The 17,139-nt window shown below is 46.2% G+C and overlaps 1 long non-coding RNA gene across 1 annotated transcript; it reads left to right on the top strand.

The window, feature by feature from the left end:
* Positions 1–3,771: 3,771 nt before the first annotated feature.
* Positions 3,772–5,700, top strand: LOC135383731 (uncharacterized). Its single transcript, XR_010420032.1, has 4 exons — positions 3,772–4,109; positions 4,189–4,252; positions 4,329–4,793; positions 5,677–5,700. It is a non-coding gene; the product is annotated as an uncharacterized LOC135383731 (long non-coding RNA).
* The last annotated feature ends 11,439 nt before the right edge of the window (positions 5,701–17,139 follow it).

Genomic DNA, 17,139 nt, shown 5'->3' with positions numbered 1-17,139 from the left:
CCTTGTTGAAACAGGCTTTTCCGTCAGAACCACACGAGAGCACACTTGGTTTCTTTAGATGAAGGTTCAAAGAATTCAACTTCAGCATTTGCAGTAAATCATCAGGTCCCGCTGCTCATTTGATATGCAGCAGTGGAAATATGTCTGGACTCGGGAAGGAAAAATATTCGCAAGGAAGGATGATGGCTCTCCTGTCATTAGTATCAGACAAAAAACTGATCTCAACAGACTCTGCTGACAGCCTCTTTCATGTTGACACACTTATTACTCCAGACGAGCTATCTGACCTACTTCAAAAAACATGGAGAGGCGTTTTAGCTTCCTTCACTTGAACGCAAGATCCGTGACAAATAAGCAGGACAGCCTAGATAATCTTTTCAGGCAATTAAAAGTATGCCCTGATGTTGTACCGAGACGTGGTGCAAAGATGTTTCGGAACACTATTTAAACACGTCACACCTAACCCTTTAAATACCATGCCAATGATGAGGACGGTGCCCAGAAGAAGAACAGTCTCTGTTCGAAATATCGGCGGCTTCTGTCCTGAGGCAACTCCCTTCCTACACTCTACCTGGTTATTCCCTGTTTCCGCTGGATAGGCGTGAAAAACGTGGCGGTGGAGTCTGTATGTTAGTTAGAAGTGGTATTAGTTGAGAAATACTATCAGAGTACGGTGTTATAACCGATGATTTTGAAATCGTGTCATTATGTTGCAGTGGTTTTTGTAATGTCCGTAGTTTATCGACCCCCTATGGGTAACCTGTCCTGTCTGATCACTATGCTTCAGGAGCTTGTCAGTGTTGTTTCTGATGATAAATGTGACCTTGCCATTGGCGGTGACCTCAATGTAGATCTACTTTCAAGCTCACCGGCACAACATTCGATAGTATCATTTTTAGAATTTAACGGCATTACTAATGTCATCACGCATCCTACTCGAATCACAGCTTCCATATCAACTCTTATCAACGTTTTCATTACTAACGCTTATGACCCAATCTCCCATGTTATCTCATCTGATATCAGCGACCACCTTCCCATTTTTCTGGGAATTCCACAACAGCACAGAAAGGCATTTAAGGACCAACGAACTATTACCCGTCAATTAATTACGGAGAGCAATCTCCAGGCGTTTCGTCACGATGTGGTACAGACAAGTTGGGATGCAGTATATCAGGAAACTACTGCAAATACTGCCTATAACACTTTCATGAACCTATTCGTTAGGTTGTACCATGATCACTTTCCTACTACATCAATTAAAATAAGCAACCCAAGCAGCACAAAGGACTGGGATTCGGCTGGGAACGTAACGGGGATGATGGGTTCGAGGTGGCCGATATCGCCGTCACAAGCCCGACTGCTTCCCGACTATGTGAGGGGGAACAATTGAGGGAGAGGGAAACTACATGAAATTATTTCCCGATAGATCCCCGTTCGTGTCCCGGTCAGAATTCTTTCCCGATAGATTCCCGTTTGCGTCCCGGCCAGGATTCTTTCCTGATGGATCCCCGTTAACGTCCCGATCTGCTGTGGTGTACTGGCTAAGTATTTCTTCCCGCTCGTCTCCCGATGTTTATGCAGATTCGGTAACATGTGATCGGATGGTACTGCTTGAGACAAAGTTTCTGAAACACGGGTATTCTGTATTGGACTTCTCCCAGCCACCTTTGGGGAATGCTTGTTGAACAGAATCCTTGGGAAAAATCTGCCCAAGGATTCTGTTCAACAAGTGTTCCCCTTAAGCCGCAGGGGAGGCGTGGAGAAGTGAAATACAAAACACCCGTGCTTCAGAAACTTTTGTCCCAAGCTGTACGAGACAGTGAAGCATCCCTTCAGGAAGGAATTTGGCTGTCTGGTATGAGGTAACTCTTTCAAACATTGGGCTGCAGTTCACTTCATGTGTTGTGTTGTGTTGTATGACAGAAAACATGCACACGCAGTACCCTGAACAGAAGTATTAATGGAGCCTCACTGCAAAGCAGGCAAGTACAAGATACTCGGGAAGAGTCGGCCACGCCCGAACGAAACGACCGAATCCCCAGAAACGAAAAACTCACGTGAAACGAAACGAAGAGAGCTTTAGCAAGTCGAACTGATCGGGCGAAAACCGCTGCACCGAAACCCGCAAAGACTACGCTGGAGCTCCCTGCATTTGGGCTACCGCGACTGCCATCGCCATCATCTTTGTTTTCGTTGTCATTGCTGGGCGCAAATGGCCGGCGTGTGTGTTGTTAATGTTTCTGTGCTACAAGTTTTGCAAAGTTTGGTTCGGAGGGAGTATGGAACGCCGTTTTGTGGTCAATGTGGCCAGAGTGCCTCAAAAGTACTCCTGCCGCGTTCTGGTCACTGTTATAAGTGTGATGCCCTGACACCATCAGCAGCTTTTAAGTAGATTCATGGCACATGAGGAACCTGTGATGTACACCATCGCACACAGTCAAGAAAAATGTAGCATTTAACCTTGCTTTCCTTCATTATAACAAAAAAAAAAGAAAGAAAGGAAGAAAGAACACTAGAGAAAGGGTCGGCAAAACAGTGAGTGTTTTGTTGTTGTTGTTTTTGATTCTATCGATCTCTCACTGTCAGATTGCACTGCCTCACAATCATAACTAACTAATACTTTAGCTTTGGCCAATCTCATGTTGCAATTTTGCTTCAAACACAACATTCAGTGATTCTTATGAAAACAGCAGCATTTCTCGAAAGATCCTGGAACGGCCACAATCTCAAGAGGTAGTACGATTCTACCCGTCGTCATATTTCGTCCGCCAAGCCATTGCGCGGAGATGTTGGCTCCATGCCCATTTCAGCACAGGCTCACTCGCCCGCGCTCGCGCCAGCCCTCCACAACTCCCCATAGAGCCCATAGTATAGCTAAATTCACACAACACTGGGCACACGACCAATGAGAGTGCAGCGATTGCTTCCTCAATCCTCCAATCAGAAGTCTTTCCGTCCGGCTCGCAGCCCGACCGGTTCTGGCTGTTGCTTTCCATACTGGCTTGTACCGGCTACCCCTCACCTCTAAGTCTACTAGCTTTCATGCACGTCGTAAAGTTATTCCGTGATTCACAAACAGCTGTGAAAAGTGTCGTAATGAACAAATTTATTTATACTGACACAATCGGCAGGTTGACACATATACATGCACTGAGCGTACTCAGTCCATTGCGTAGCGCTTCCTAGCACACTGGAACAAAGTTCTAACTTGCAAAATACGCATATCGACACAGCTTATTCCCAGCAACGAACAACTGTCACATACTTGCGCACATTTGCTTGATCACCATGTCCTTGCCTGCTACACGTCAAACATAAAATGCTGCTTCATGAATCGGATTTTCTTGTCACCGCTATGCAGATCTGACGGCGCTCGAACATATTCATCGAGCCAGAATTCACGACAACACTTCAGTTTGAAATCCGATTGGCTCTTTGTAGACCAATGCTTGTGGCGACAAACAGTACAACACGATCAAAGGCACCATAATACACGGATAAAACGGCGATCGGCGAACTCACTTGCCTCCCAACGAAAGACACTGCCAACGGGGCGCCCACCGTTCAGATTTCAAATGAAACCGCCGAAGGAGAACGCAGCACGCAGGCGAGGAAGCGCGAAGTGCCGCTTTCAAATTCTGGCAACCAATCCGGACACGCTTGTGGCGTCCGACCAATGGAGAGGCACGGATTGCTTCGTGCGCAGTAACACGCATTTTGATACAGATTTTGCGAGAGCTGTGGGGGGCTGCTCGCGCGTCGTCGCTTTGCCTTCATGCCACCAGCCAGCGCTGCCTGTCGCGCATGCGCTGTTCTTGTTGGGTTCGCTTTGGCTGCTGTAACGGTCGTTTCTCGTCGCCGCGTGTAGTTCGCGTAATTGCGAGCGTTCCAGCAAGTCTAAAGCGTTTAAGAGGCTTTGTATTGTTGTTCTCACCTGATGCTGTCGTTCTTGCAACCCGTCTGATATTGCAACTGTCTGTAAGTGGAAGCGTTTCTTCTAACCGCGAGCAGACCAGTCGGTCTCGTTTGACATGTCAAAGAGTGAAGACGCTGCCTTGCATGTGAAGCCAAATCGTTCTTCGCCTTCAGGATTCTTGCCGTTTCAGGTGTGTAATTAATATAACTGTGAAGTAATATGTTCGACTGCGCCATGCATTCTCATTGTCCGTTTTACTCTATTTGCAGGGATCTGCACAACGACAGGGAGATAGAACGCCAAGTGAAGTCTACTGTATGCTTTGTGCAGACGGTATGTCATATGTCTCTACACTGCTCTACATATAGGTGTCCTGCCATCGTATTTTCTGGAACGACATTTCATGCAGGTTCAGCGTGTATGACGCAGCGGCCTCCAGCAAGAGAAACTCAAGCACCGTGTTCAAATGCGGTGGGGACTCTTGCTCGACATAACAACGCTTAGAAGTGCTTTTTCGGAAGAAGGACAAGTTGGACCGGAAATGAGGACCTAGGTGTGCTCTTTTGCGTTGTTGTTCACCGTTTGATCATTACCAATTTTTGTGCCCCCGTGAGTTCAACGCTCAGGTATGTTGATGATAAATGGATATGCGTTAAAAGGTACGTACTCCGGAGTGGTGAATTGTTGTGGTGAAGTGATTTGTTGCTGCTATCTCCTGTTTCGTGAGGGTTCTTGTCGGTACTCATATACCGCAGGCATGAGGGGCTTTCTTTGCAGAACATTTCAGTGAACCAAGACTGCAGCATTTTCAAGATTGCCATAACCAGCATCAATGCAGCTCTCATGTCAACATCAGCATCAAGACAGCTCTGATGTGAGCATCAGCCAGGGCAGCTCTGATGTTAACATCAGGTCTGATGTGATTTGGGACACTGTCTTGATGCTAACATCAGCTGGTGTTAACATCAGCATCAGAGCAGCACTGTGTTAGCATCAAGACAGTGTCCCAAATCACATCAGACCTGATGTCGCTTTTTTTTTCAATAGGGATGCTTCTCCTTGACCATGTTTTTTTTTTTTGCTTGTTGACGTTTTTGTGAAGGAACGCTGGATATGTGCACACCATTGACTGTCAGCTCTAGTCCCGGTCAGCTGTCATTTTTTACAGTTCTCGTTGTAGTAATTGCTAGTCATTTGCACCAAAGGCGCTGGATGTGAACTATTTTCTCTTTCCTGGACTTGCATTTCTCCCAGTCGTTGGCTTTGTCATTTTTTCATAATTTAAATTTTCTCTTGGTAACTCTTGAGTTTCGTAATCCCTACACTGTGCATTTTACCATTTTTGATAAAGCTCATTCCACATACCGTGCACAGACTATTTTGTGCTGACGTGCAGCAATTGTTCCGTTACGTCTAATGTTACATGCCATTCATTTTTGTGTCTGGGGTACTGAAGCGTGAGCAGATAGGCAGACTGCCTATTACTGCATAACTTCGTTTTCTTTGAGACACCACCACTTGTGCAGGCAGACCGCCTCTTGCTGTATGCTTTTTCTTTCTTTTGAGACACCGTTGACGTGCTAGTGGTTACGCAGGCAGGCTGCATATTACTGTATACCATTTCCCCCCATGCAGCAATTTTACCGTTACGTCTAATATTAATGCTACAAGCCGTTCATTTCTTTCTGGGCCACTACCGAAGTGCAAGTGGTTAGGCAGACTGCCTACTACTGTATACCTTTTTTGTTTCCTTTCAGAGACCACCTCTTACTGGGTACGTTCCCCCCCCCCCCCCCCCACCCTTTTGAGACACCATTTAAGGGGCCAGTGGTTACGCAGGCAGGCGGGATATTACGGTAGACCATTTCCACCCTTTTCTTTTCAGGCTACATTGCCAATGACAGTAGTTATGCGGACAGGCTGCATATTTCTGTATACCCCTCTTTTTTTGTTTTTCATTTCAGACACAATTGGCATACATTGGGTGATGCAGGCAGACTGCTTAGTGTGCACCACTCGTCGTTTAGTCTATTGAGGTGCTACAAGTGTTGTGTCAGTCTATTTCCTCTCCGAAAATAAAATGTTGGGCTCTACACACACTGTTTACACTCGAAATTATTGTAATTATTAAAAATAAGCATATTAATGCTAAAATATGCATGGGGGGGGGGGTAAATATGCATGGGGGGAGCCCCCTGCCAGCATTATCGGGGATCCGTCGGGGACCTGCTGGGACCGAATACTTGCTGCCGATGTCGGTCCTTAATCATCCCGGTGTTGCAAACTGGAGGAAGGACCGGTTTCGGCTGGTGGCATGCCCCCGACTTTGTAGGATTCTTTCCCGATACTGGACCGGCTTCGCCCCGGTCCTTTGTGCTGCTTGGGAAGAAACTGCGTAAGCAGTGGCTAAACAGAGAACTCCTGAATATCATTCGCACCAAGAATAGTTTGTACAGGTCCCGACAAAAGTTTACGGAACACGCGAGCGGTGTATTTTTTCCTCGGTACGACACCCTAGCGGCAAGCGGAAGCTGGCAAAATCAGGCCAGTTCACTGCCTCAGAGGGGTGGACGACAGCGCTCTTAGCGACACACAGCGGTAGTTTCGGTATGATTACTGTTGTATGTGCCCGCGAAGTGAGTTGTATTTAACTGTTGTGCTCGTCAACAACTCTTGACTAACGTCAGTTGTTTATCAATCAATCAGTTATCAATGTCAGCGTCAATTGTTTATCAGCTCGTCACGCGTCGTCCATAATAAAGCAACTGTTTACAAGATATCTTTCTTTCTCTTGTCTACATATCATAGCTTTCCAATAGAAGCAATACACCATAAAGCACCATAACCCAAGCAGCACAATGTACCGAAGTCGAGTGCAATAGGGGTGGACGGTATGTGTCTTATCAATGTTGTTTAGTTTCGCCAGTTTGTTCAAGGTCTTCCACCTACCCGTCCACCCCTATTGCACTCGACTTTCAGTACATTGTGCTGCTTGGGAATACACCACCATGATTCATCCTTGTTATCACGATGATAGCGGCGAGCTCACTGTCTCAACAATCGTTGAATCACGTGTTGTTGGCGACCACAACAGTAAAATCCAACTCACTTCGCGGGCACATACAACAGTAATCATACCGAAACTACCGCTGTGTGTCGCTAAGAGCGCAGTCGTCCACCCCTCTGAGGCAGTGAACTGGCCTGATTTCGCCAGCTTCCGCTTGCCGCTAGGGTGTCGTACCGAGGAGAAAATACACCGCTCGCGTGTTCCGTAAACTTTTGTCGGGACCTGTACCATAAGTTCATTAAAAGCAGGAATTTAGATTACCTTACAGCGTACTAACTGTTTCGTAACAAAGTAACTGCGAAACTGCGACGTACTAAACAGGAATATTTCACTAACATATTCGAACCTCTGCAAGGTCAAGGACCAGAAAAGGTGTGGAACAACCTGAAAAAGATCTTACCAAACGCCTCAGGCACGGGTCTTAACGACTCCCTTCTAGTAAATGGCCGAGAATTACAAGGCACGGAACTATCTAATGAATTCAATGAACATTTCATCCACAAGAGCTCTTTCATCAAAATCACCTGACACAGTATTTTCCTTACCTTGTCCAACCACGTTCCAGTCACTTTTCCTTGAGCCAACGGATAGCCAAGAGGTATGCATGTCATTCACAAGTCTGAAGAATAGTACTAGCACAGATAAACATGGCATTCAAATAAAGCCAGCCAAATATGTCATTGATATAATCAGTCCGGTGTTAACACATATCTTTAATTTAGTTCTGACAACAGACAGATTTCCAACTGAAATGCAAACCGCTAAAGTAGTCGTCATTCATAAAAGCGGTGACGTTCATTCACTTAACTACCGACCCATCTCCATTCTTCCAGTATTTTCTAAGGGTATGGAAAAAATATTACACTGCACAATAGCATCATTTCTTGAAAAACACTCCCTCTTAGATGACTCACAGTTTGGATTTGGATAATATAGATCAACGGAACAAGCATTGCTTAAACAAAAGGAATTTTTATTGAAAGGCTTTGAGGCTAAAATATTAACACTCGGTGTGTACGTAGACTATAGCAAAGCATTTGACCTAATCTCTCACGAAATATTGCTTTCCAAACTTCCAAATGATGGTATTCGCGGCACACCTTTGAGTCTCATCCAGTCTTACCTTTCTACTCGTCAGCAGTATGTCGCACTCCAAAATCATCCTTCGTCGATACTGCCCATTACATCAGGAGTACCACAAGGCAGTATTTTGGGCACATTATTACTCATTATTTACATCAATGACATCTTTTCGCTTTCATCAAAAGCAGAATTTGTCACGTACGCTGATGACACCAGCATCTTTATACAAGGCACATCTGCGTCATATCTCATCACAAACTTGAATAGTGTCTTAGGCGACGTTCTGAGCTGGTCCACAGCCAATGCTTTAAAGATAAACCCGTCCAAAACGAAAGCTGTCCTTTATCGTCCAACAAATATGCTCGCCATGTGCAACGACAAGTTGATCATGTCCGTCAAAGAAATTGATATTGTTGATAACGTTATAACACTGGGTGTATGGTTCAATAGTGCAATGATATGGGATAAACATGTCAGTCATGCTGCTCTTAGAATGTCCCAAGCAATTGGAGTCCTGGGACGCTTTAAAAGTCTTCTGCCGTCAAGAGCAAAAATCTGTATTTATAATTCACTTATTCACTCGCACCTTTTATACGCACAACTAGTCTGGGGCACTACTACCCAAACTAACTTAAACAAGCTTCTACGGGCACAAAAGAAGGCTGTAAGGTTTGTAGCAGATGTTCCCTACAACCACAGCACCGTGGAACTGTTTCCTAGATTTAACATAATACGCGCAACTAATCTGTACAATTATCGTTTGGCAGTAGCCTACGCAGACGCAGTAAAATCCAACATTACAGCATTCTTAGCTCTGGTTAACTTGTCCACCCGTCATCCTCAGTATTCGCTAAGGCACCATTCTGGATATCACGTCGCACGTCCAAGGACTAACTATGGCACTCAATTACTCTCATTCACCATGCCATCGCTTTTGAATAATTTGTTGCAGTTGAACGACAGCCTTCATACCATCAGTCCACGAACTATTAAGCAGTATTTTCAGTAGCATACGTTTTCCGTTTCGGTTTCATCCTCATCACACTTTGGTAATGGGCATGGCTGCCAGTATTGTTTGTTCAAATTAAGAAAGAAAGGGTGTCTCTAACAATGCCCGCATAACTTATGTCCGTCATGTTAGTTGTGCATATATTTGTAAATTGCTGTTATTGTTATTATTTGATATTGAAACGTATGTACATTGCTGCCCGGGGATCAGGCCAACGTCAGGCTGTGAGCACACAGCGTTTTGCCTGTACACCCGCACCACTACGGTGAAATAAATAAATAAATAAAATATAAATGCCATTTCATAAAGGGAATTGACAGGGTATTGTGTGACCACGTGACACGTTTGAGTCAATTGTGGGTGTTGCCAGTGGCCCTCGTGTTGACGTCATTTTGATGGTGGGCCGGGGTGGATATTCTATATAAACGTATGTTTTCTCGGTTTGACGCTAGGCGTGCTCTCGGATGAAGTCTAATGTTTAAAATTCGAGTTTAGAGAAACCGTCGGGTTTTAATGCGTGAATTTTCGCATGGAGAGTCCTTGTTGGGTGCTTTATCGACTGCAAGTACGAAAGAGCTCCCACAACTTCTGGTCAGAGTCCCTTTAACCAAGAAAGCAATGATATCAAATTATCATATACGAGCAGTCTATATCGATTCATTACGGATTTGTTGAAATTACATCTAACCATTGACATGGAAAGTACATAAAAATCTTATCACGTGATATATTCCACTAGCGCGGCTACCACAATTATTTTCTTCTACCAGTTCTTGCAATGATGTCAAATGAGCAGAAGTTCAATATTGTTGTACAAGGTCTCATGTATCAACACTTATTGGAACCAAACGAACATATCAACTGCGGTGGACCACCGGACGATTTTCATGTTATACTCTCTTGTACGTCATTCAAGAATCTTCATACAAAGAAAGGAAACATGAATAATAGATTGTGCAAGTTCGTCGCAACGAAGTGCAAGATACTGAAGCGATACAAATACGGCGACAACGTATCGATTGCATTAATCAACGCTGGATTCAAGCCACCCAGAATAAGAAATACCTATATGATGCATTCTCAATTCATCAATCAAGGCAACAAACGAAAACTTCAGAGTTTGGAATAGGACAATTGTAATTTATCGAAATAAACAAGTGTATAACTGAAATTATAAATGTAATCTTTGTCATCACTATAATGAATTCTATGCATCGTAACGAAAACATATTTTATTTAGCATGGTCAGATTGAAACCAATGATTGCTAAGGAAACGAATATTCCCACTATGTACAAGGATCCTCACACGGAATCAGCGCTGACAACCAAATAGGTTTTACCCGACTATACTCTGTACAGCTTCAACATCCGAAGGATAGAATTGCAGGAGAAGAATCGCTCATTGAAATTTAGAGACGTGATACATCAATCTTTGTTTACAAGAGAGGATCAATAATCTTTTGCGATAGCTGATTATATTTTGTGAATTAAATTGCACAGTGTGTATTGTAGGGTACCAGGGAAGACAATAAAGAAGCCGAGGAACGGGGCACGAGCCTCATTCTGTTCGTAACCAGGGAACAGTGTAGTTGCTGTAATCTCACATGTATATTTCTGAAACCTCTGGACTAGCTCTCTTATTCATGAGCAACGACAAATGTATAATTGAAAGTACGTCTATAACATGTATCGACAATGCGTGTTGAAATGAATCTATTATCAAGTGCTGCGATGCAAATGGAGGATTTTACAAGCATGACGCGCAGGCGGAGTCTATATTGCTAATCACATAATCCTCGTAACACACGGCACACAAACGCATGCGAGATAAATTCTAAGCGGCAATCAGACTTTTTAAGAAGCGAATCACACAACTGTCATCAGGAATGTTTAACCACAATGAGGATGAACACTACGCATAAACACAATGAAAGAAAAAATGGCTAGGAAGCAAGCGAGCTGGTGAAGATGCTTGATGCATAATGTAAAACACCGAGACTAGGGAACACGAAAGGACAGACACAAACACGAAGTCTCAAAAAGACTTCGTGTTTGTGTCTGTCCTTTCGTGTTACCTAGTCTCGGAGTTTTACATTATGCACAATGAAAGATATGTAATCTTAATTATAATAAGCAAATATTCCTTTTGTAAACTTAATCATTATAAGCAGCACTGGTCACACATAAACGTAGATCAAATTCACAAAATGTACCCGAGGTTTCCGCTAGCCATACTGAAAAACTATTACCCGATTCTTAGTGTTATAGCATACGGGCACTGCAAATTGAAAGGGCATACTTTAAAGGAGCATTAAAGTAGTGTCCAACATGGCCAAAAACTCCTGTCATCTTGTAAAGCAGTATGTGAAAAGCATTCCTACAAAATATTTCTGTCCAAAGTAGTTTCACCGCGGCGCAGTTAGTTTGCAAAATCGCTGCCGCGGCGACGGGTCGGAGCGTTCCAACTGCAGACCACACCCACCCTAGTGTGACGTTTATGGTAGAGAGCCTCCTCATTCGTTGGTAGAGAAAATCGTCTGCTACGAAGATTGCGAGCTGTTTCTTGTTGACTGCTATTCATTACATGATTTATATCACGTTTCTGAAAAATAAAGCATATATGCACCCCGACAAAAAAGATTGCGATCACAAGAGTAATATCCGATTATCAATCACCGCCGAGCGTTTTTGTCGTACGTCAACGATGGAACAGCAGCAGATATTCTCCCCTCGGTCGGCATGGCGATGCAACTACCGCACGTCCCCACACGTCCCCACCAACTGCCACGTCCCGATGGCGTCGCTGAAGACTTGCCTGGTGCGACAGCACAGTACCACACCAGGAAAAGGCACAGGACGCAGTCGCTGCTCATAAAAGTCACAGAAGCAGAAAGCAAGCAATGACGGCTATGACGGCGCTATTGTGGCGCCACCTGTTAGCCATTGAACCAACTGTGCGGCGAAAACGGTCAGCCAGGCTTGGCCAGGCTGCGCGCTGTCGGGAAGCGCTGGGGTATCGCTGTACATCACACAGTTAGCTTCGTGCTGCACCACTCGTTCTTCCCGTGGTGTCGGCGGTCCCAAAAAATGGAGGTCGTGTCATTGACAGCCTTCAAAGCCTCCGTTTCGGACATCACGCAGCCAGAGAACGTCTATCGTCTCCGAAGCGGTGGCAGACGCTCCGGCCTGCGCGGTGCTGCTCAGCTCGGTCATGTGATCCCAGGTCCAATGAGGAGCGTCCCTACCACTCACGTCACACAGTGACATAGCGTGCGGCGCTCATCACATGTCTATCGTGAAGGCAAAGGAGGGTGTTTCGCGCACGGGAGATTTCTGGGGCTATTGCAGGCGTCCCAATTTCGCTACGGTTGTACTAATTGTGGGAAACCTGTTTTCGGGCGCCTAACATTCCATACCTACCAAAAACAGATACAAAGTTGTGTGCCTCTAGACTGCTCCTTTAATTTTATAGATTTTTAGCTCATAACGAGGTAAAACGCAAACTCTACGCTAAACATAATTTTCTTTGTTTAAATTTTCAAAGTCAAAACTGTACACTGTTTCGTACATTTTTTTGGAGATATGGATTAAAAACTTGTGCACACAGTCACAAATCCTATACAAGATATTTGATTGTGGATTAAATGCTAAAATTTGTCGATTGAAGACGAGTCTACCACACATCAGTGTTTAATTAAAATTTTAACTAGTGTTGCAATTTACGATCCGAGTTGTAGAATGCATAATTTCACAATACGGAACCTTTAGCTCGTTCACTTGACAAGCACCCTTCGCGATGACGGAGAATTTCAATAGTAAATATTGATATGTTCTACGAGGGGTGTTCAAGTCAAACCGGGACTTTTCATTTTTCGCAAAAGTAAAATGAACTTACAGGCGACAAATTAGTTTTATTTTTCAAAGAAATCTCCTGGTGCACTAATGCACTTGTCCCAGCGTTTCACGAGGGCTTGAATACCAGCAGCATGGAAATCCTTACCGGCGCGTAGCAGCCATGATCGGACCGCACTCTTGACCTCGTCGTCGCAGCTGAAGTGGCGTCCCCCAAGGAACGCCTTCAGTGGTCCGAAGAGATGGAAATCGCTGGGCGCGAGGTCTGGACTGTAAGGGAGATGTGCCAGCAACTCCCAGACAAGTTCCTGTAAGGTGGTCGTGAGATGCGCGGTATGCGGACCTGCATTGTCCTGTAGGAGGAGACTCCTTCGGTGATGACGCCCCGCCGGTTTTGTTTCAGCGCCTTATGCACATCCCTGAGAACGTGGCAGTAATATGCGCTATTGATGGTGGAACCACTGGGCAGAAAATCGACATGAACAACGCTAGCCTTGTCTCAGAAAACCGTGTCCATGACCTTACTCCCAGACTCGGTGTTTCGGAACTTCTTGGGAGCTGGCGAGCCCGGATTCTTCCACTGTTTTGATGCGCGTTTAAACTCAGGAGTGAAATGGTACACCCACGTTTCATCGCACGTGATGATCCGATCAAGGAACGACTCGCCTTCAGAGTCGAAACGGTACCTTAGCTCTTGGGAGATGTCCAGTCTTCTCTGTCGGTCAAACACGGAGAGCTGCCTCGGTACCCGACGGGCACTAACTTTCCGAAACTGGAGGTGTTCATGAATGATAGTGTTCAACGTTCCCACAGAAAGGTCCGTCTTTCGAGCCATTTCGAGACATGTTATCCGTCGGTCCTTGAGGATCAGGCGCTCCACAAGTTGGATGTTCTCAGGAACTCTGACACTGGGTCTGAGCCGCCCCGGCCGGATCGTCCTGCACTGATGTACGGGCGTCTCGGAACCGTTTCCACCACTCAAATGCCTTGCTGCGGCTAAGTGTCTCGTGGTGATACTGAGCCTGAAGTCTTCTGTAAATTTCAGATGACTTTACGCCTTCATTCACGAGAAACTTCATGGCAATTCGCTGTTCGATGTGCGCGCTCACCTCGTTATCGGCCATCTTGTCCAGCACGTGTCTTCTGTTTTGCACAAACCTTGGACCACCACTTGGTGAACACGGAGGCCTGTCGCGTGTGAAAATGATGAAAAAGAAGTAGCGCGAGCCATTTCTACACTCAGGAGACAGAAAGTCCCGGTTTGACTTGAACACCCCTCGTATGCACACTGCATCGCAATGTGGATTCTCTATGCCATGGAGATTAATAATTAGTTTTCGAATGAAATTTACTTAAAACTCGAAGAAAGGGTCATCCGCGTCGTCGAAGACGTTTCGGCAACACGCCGGGCGACGTTTCCCCGATGCTATCCCCGAAACCGAACGCGATTCTGCGCCCGATGCGTTACCGCGGTGTCGCACGCGAGCGTGTTGCCTTTTTCCGGAAACGGATAATCGACGCGGATGACCGTTTCTTCGAGTTTTAAGTAAATTTCATTCGAAAAACATTCGTAATTAGTAATCTCCATGGCATAGAAAATCCACATTGAGATGTAGTGTATATAGAAAAATATCAATCTCTGCGATTGAAATTATCTGTCATCGCGAAGGGTGCTTGTCAAGTGAACGAGCTAAAGCTTGCGTATTATGAAATTATGGATTCTACAACTCGGATCGTAAATTGCAACACCCGTTAAGATTTTAATTAAGCACTGATGTGTGGTAGACTCATCTTCAATCGACAAATTTTAGCATTTAATCCACAATCAAATATCTTGTATACGATTTGTGACTATATGCACAACTTTTTAATCTATATATTTAAAAAAATGTAAGAAAGAGTATACAGTTTAGACTTTGGAAATTTAACAAAAAAATTATCTTTAGTGTGGAGTTTGCATTTTACCTCGTTATGAGCTAAAGAACTATAAAATTAAAGTATGCCCTTTCCATTTGCAGTGCCCGTATGCTATGACACTAAGAATCGGGTAATAGTTTTTCAGTATGGTTACGGAAAACCTCGGGTACATTTTGTGAATTGGATCTACGTTTATGTGTGACCAGTGCTGCTTACAATGATTAAGTTTACAAAAGGACTATTTGCTTATAATAATTAAGATTACATATTGTAATGTTCCTTCCCGAAGGAACCCAATACTAAAAACTCTCACATCATCTTTCTTGCTCGTGGCTCCGCCCTCTCGTCTTCCTCGTTGGCACCTTACATAGGCCCCAGGGGTCTGAAGTAATCCCTCCAGGGATTGTATTTGAGAATATTGTTGATAGAGGCAATGTGCAATCGGTCGTCTTGCGGAAGTCTGTACCCAACAGTCTTTAGTACCCCCTGCTTCGAGGCGGTTTGGACCACCATGAATGATCTCTGTGGCGGCGGCTTTGTAGAGGACGATGGTCTTCCTCTACATGAGTCCCAACCGGCGATGATGGTATGCCACGGAGAGGCGATGACGGTGGCCTATCTCCATGGCCGCGCCGGTGGAACTGAGAAGCGGGTGCTCCATGCGCGTGGCCATCGCTGTCGTCGTCCAGCGTCCGCTACAGGGGTCCCCCGGCCGTCAGATCCGTTGCGGACGCATCGCAAGAGCTGGAGTCCAGGTAACGCGTCTGGGAAAAGCTGCAGTTGAGGGCGACCGTGGTAGGCATGCAGACGTGGTGACGTGTGGTCGAACAGGGGCACGGCACACGTTGGCGGCATTTCACAGAGGATGAAGACGGGAACAGCGATCCGTCAGGTAGAGACGAGCGAGAGAGAGTGAGGCGCTCGGTGGCGTGGTCCTGGGGTGCCGCGACCGGCACTGGAGCCGAAGCTCGAGAGTCCCAGGTGGAGTGAGTGAGGTGCCGAGACGGGCTGAAGCGTGCCAAGGCGTCGGCTGCCGCGACTGCCGCAACCGGCAGGTGAGCGCAAGGCTCGAGTGTCGCGGCCGACAGTGAGAGGCGTGAGAAGCGGCAGTGAGAAGCGTGAGGAGTGAAGAGTACCGAGATGCGGTAGGAGTGAAGGCGGCTCAATCTGTGAAGCGCGTGTCTGCTGGAGGTAGTGCTGCTCGATGGTGTCGTCACAAATTTGGGATGGTGAAGGGCCGAATTGCTCCGGACGTGATGTTCTTCGTCCGGGGGATGCCTTTACGAATGAGGACGAGGTCGCCCACCACTATGTCTGGAATGCGGTTGCTGTGACGGCGATCGAAGTGCTCCTTCATAGCCTGTCTGTATCGATGAATCTGTGAGGGGGCCCTGCGTTTCTCGTTCAGAGAGACGTTGTCGGCAATGCCCAGCAGTCGGTCGGCCTGCAGGATAGGTGAAACACCGTGCATTGCAAAATGTGGGGAGCAACCGATTGCTTGGTTGTATGAGCGGTTGTGGTGGTGCGTAGCCGCTTCCAAGCAAGTCTTCCATCCTCCGGGGAAGCCTGGATAGAGCTGAACGAACTGCTTCACGTCCCGAATCACGTGTTGAGCCATGCCGTTTGCCGCGGGGTGGTACGGGGCTGTGAACTTCAGCAGGATGCCTTGCTGTTGAGCCCATGTCGCGAGGCGTTTGCTTGTGAACGCAGGGCCGTTGTCGCAAACGATCACCTTTGTGTTCTTGAAGACACCCCTTGTGAGCATCGTGATGACACTGACAGCGTCTTCCCCCCTCCCTGGGCGGGTGTTGACTATGCGGGTGTGTTCATCGATGGCCAGTAGGAACGCTTGAGTTTTCCTTACGATGTCGGATTTCTTCCTGATTCGAAGTAACACATCTTGATTTTGCAAAGCTTTGCAAAATCAAGATGTGTTACTTCGAATGGCCGGGATGAATGCTCTGGCAAGATCATCCGGTCAGCTCTTGGGGTGTACTTGGCCTTCAGTTTTTGGCACATGTCGCGGGGGGAGGTGTACTCCTTGACGTCACTCTTCAGTTTCGGCCACGTAAAGCGTTGACAGAGCTTGTGGTAGGTCCTGGCAATGCCTTCATGTCCACCAGAGTTGGGGCTGTCGTGGTACAGGGAGAGAACCTGTTGCCGGAGGGTGGGGGGACAAGGTAACGGTTACCCCTTAGTTCCATCTCTTGGGTGCCCTCCCACAGGCGCGGGTCGGAGATGGACGCGTTGGAAAAGTGCTCGAGCCCTAGACGAGACAGTGCGTTCGCGTC

Source organism: Ornithodoros turicata, chromosome 2 (genome assembly GCF_037126465.1).
Source record: "Ornithodoros turicata isolate Travis chromosome 2, ASM3712646v1, whole genome shotgun sequence".
NCBI lineage: Eukaryota > Metazoa > Arthropoda > Arachnida > Ixodida > Argasidae > Ornithodoros > Ornithodoros turicata.
The sequence above is the reverse complement of the archived record's forward strand: the minus strand, read 5'-3'. Positions and strand labels throughout refer to the sequence as shown.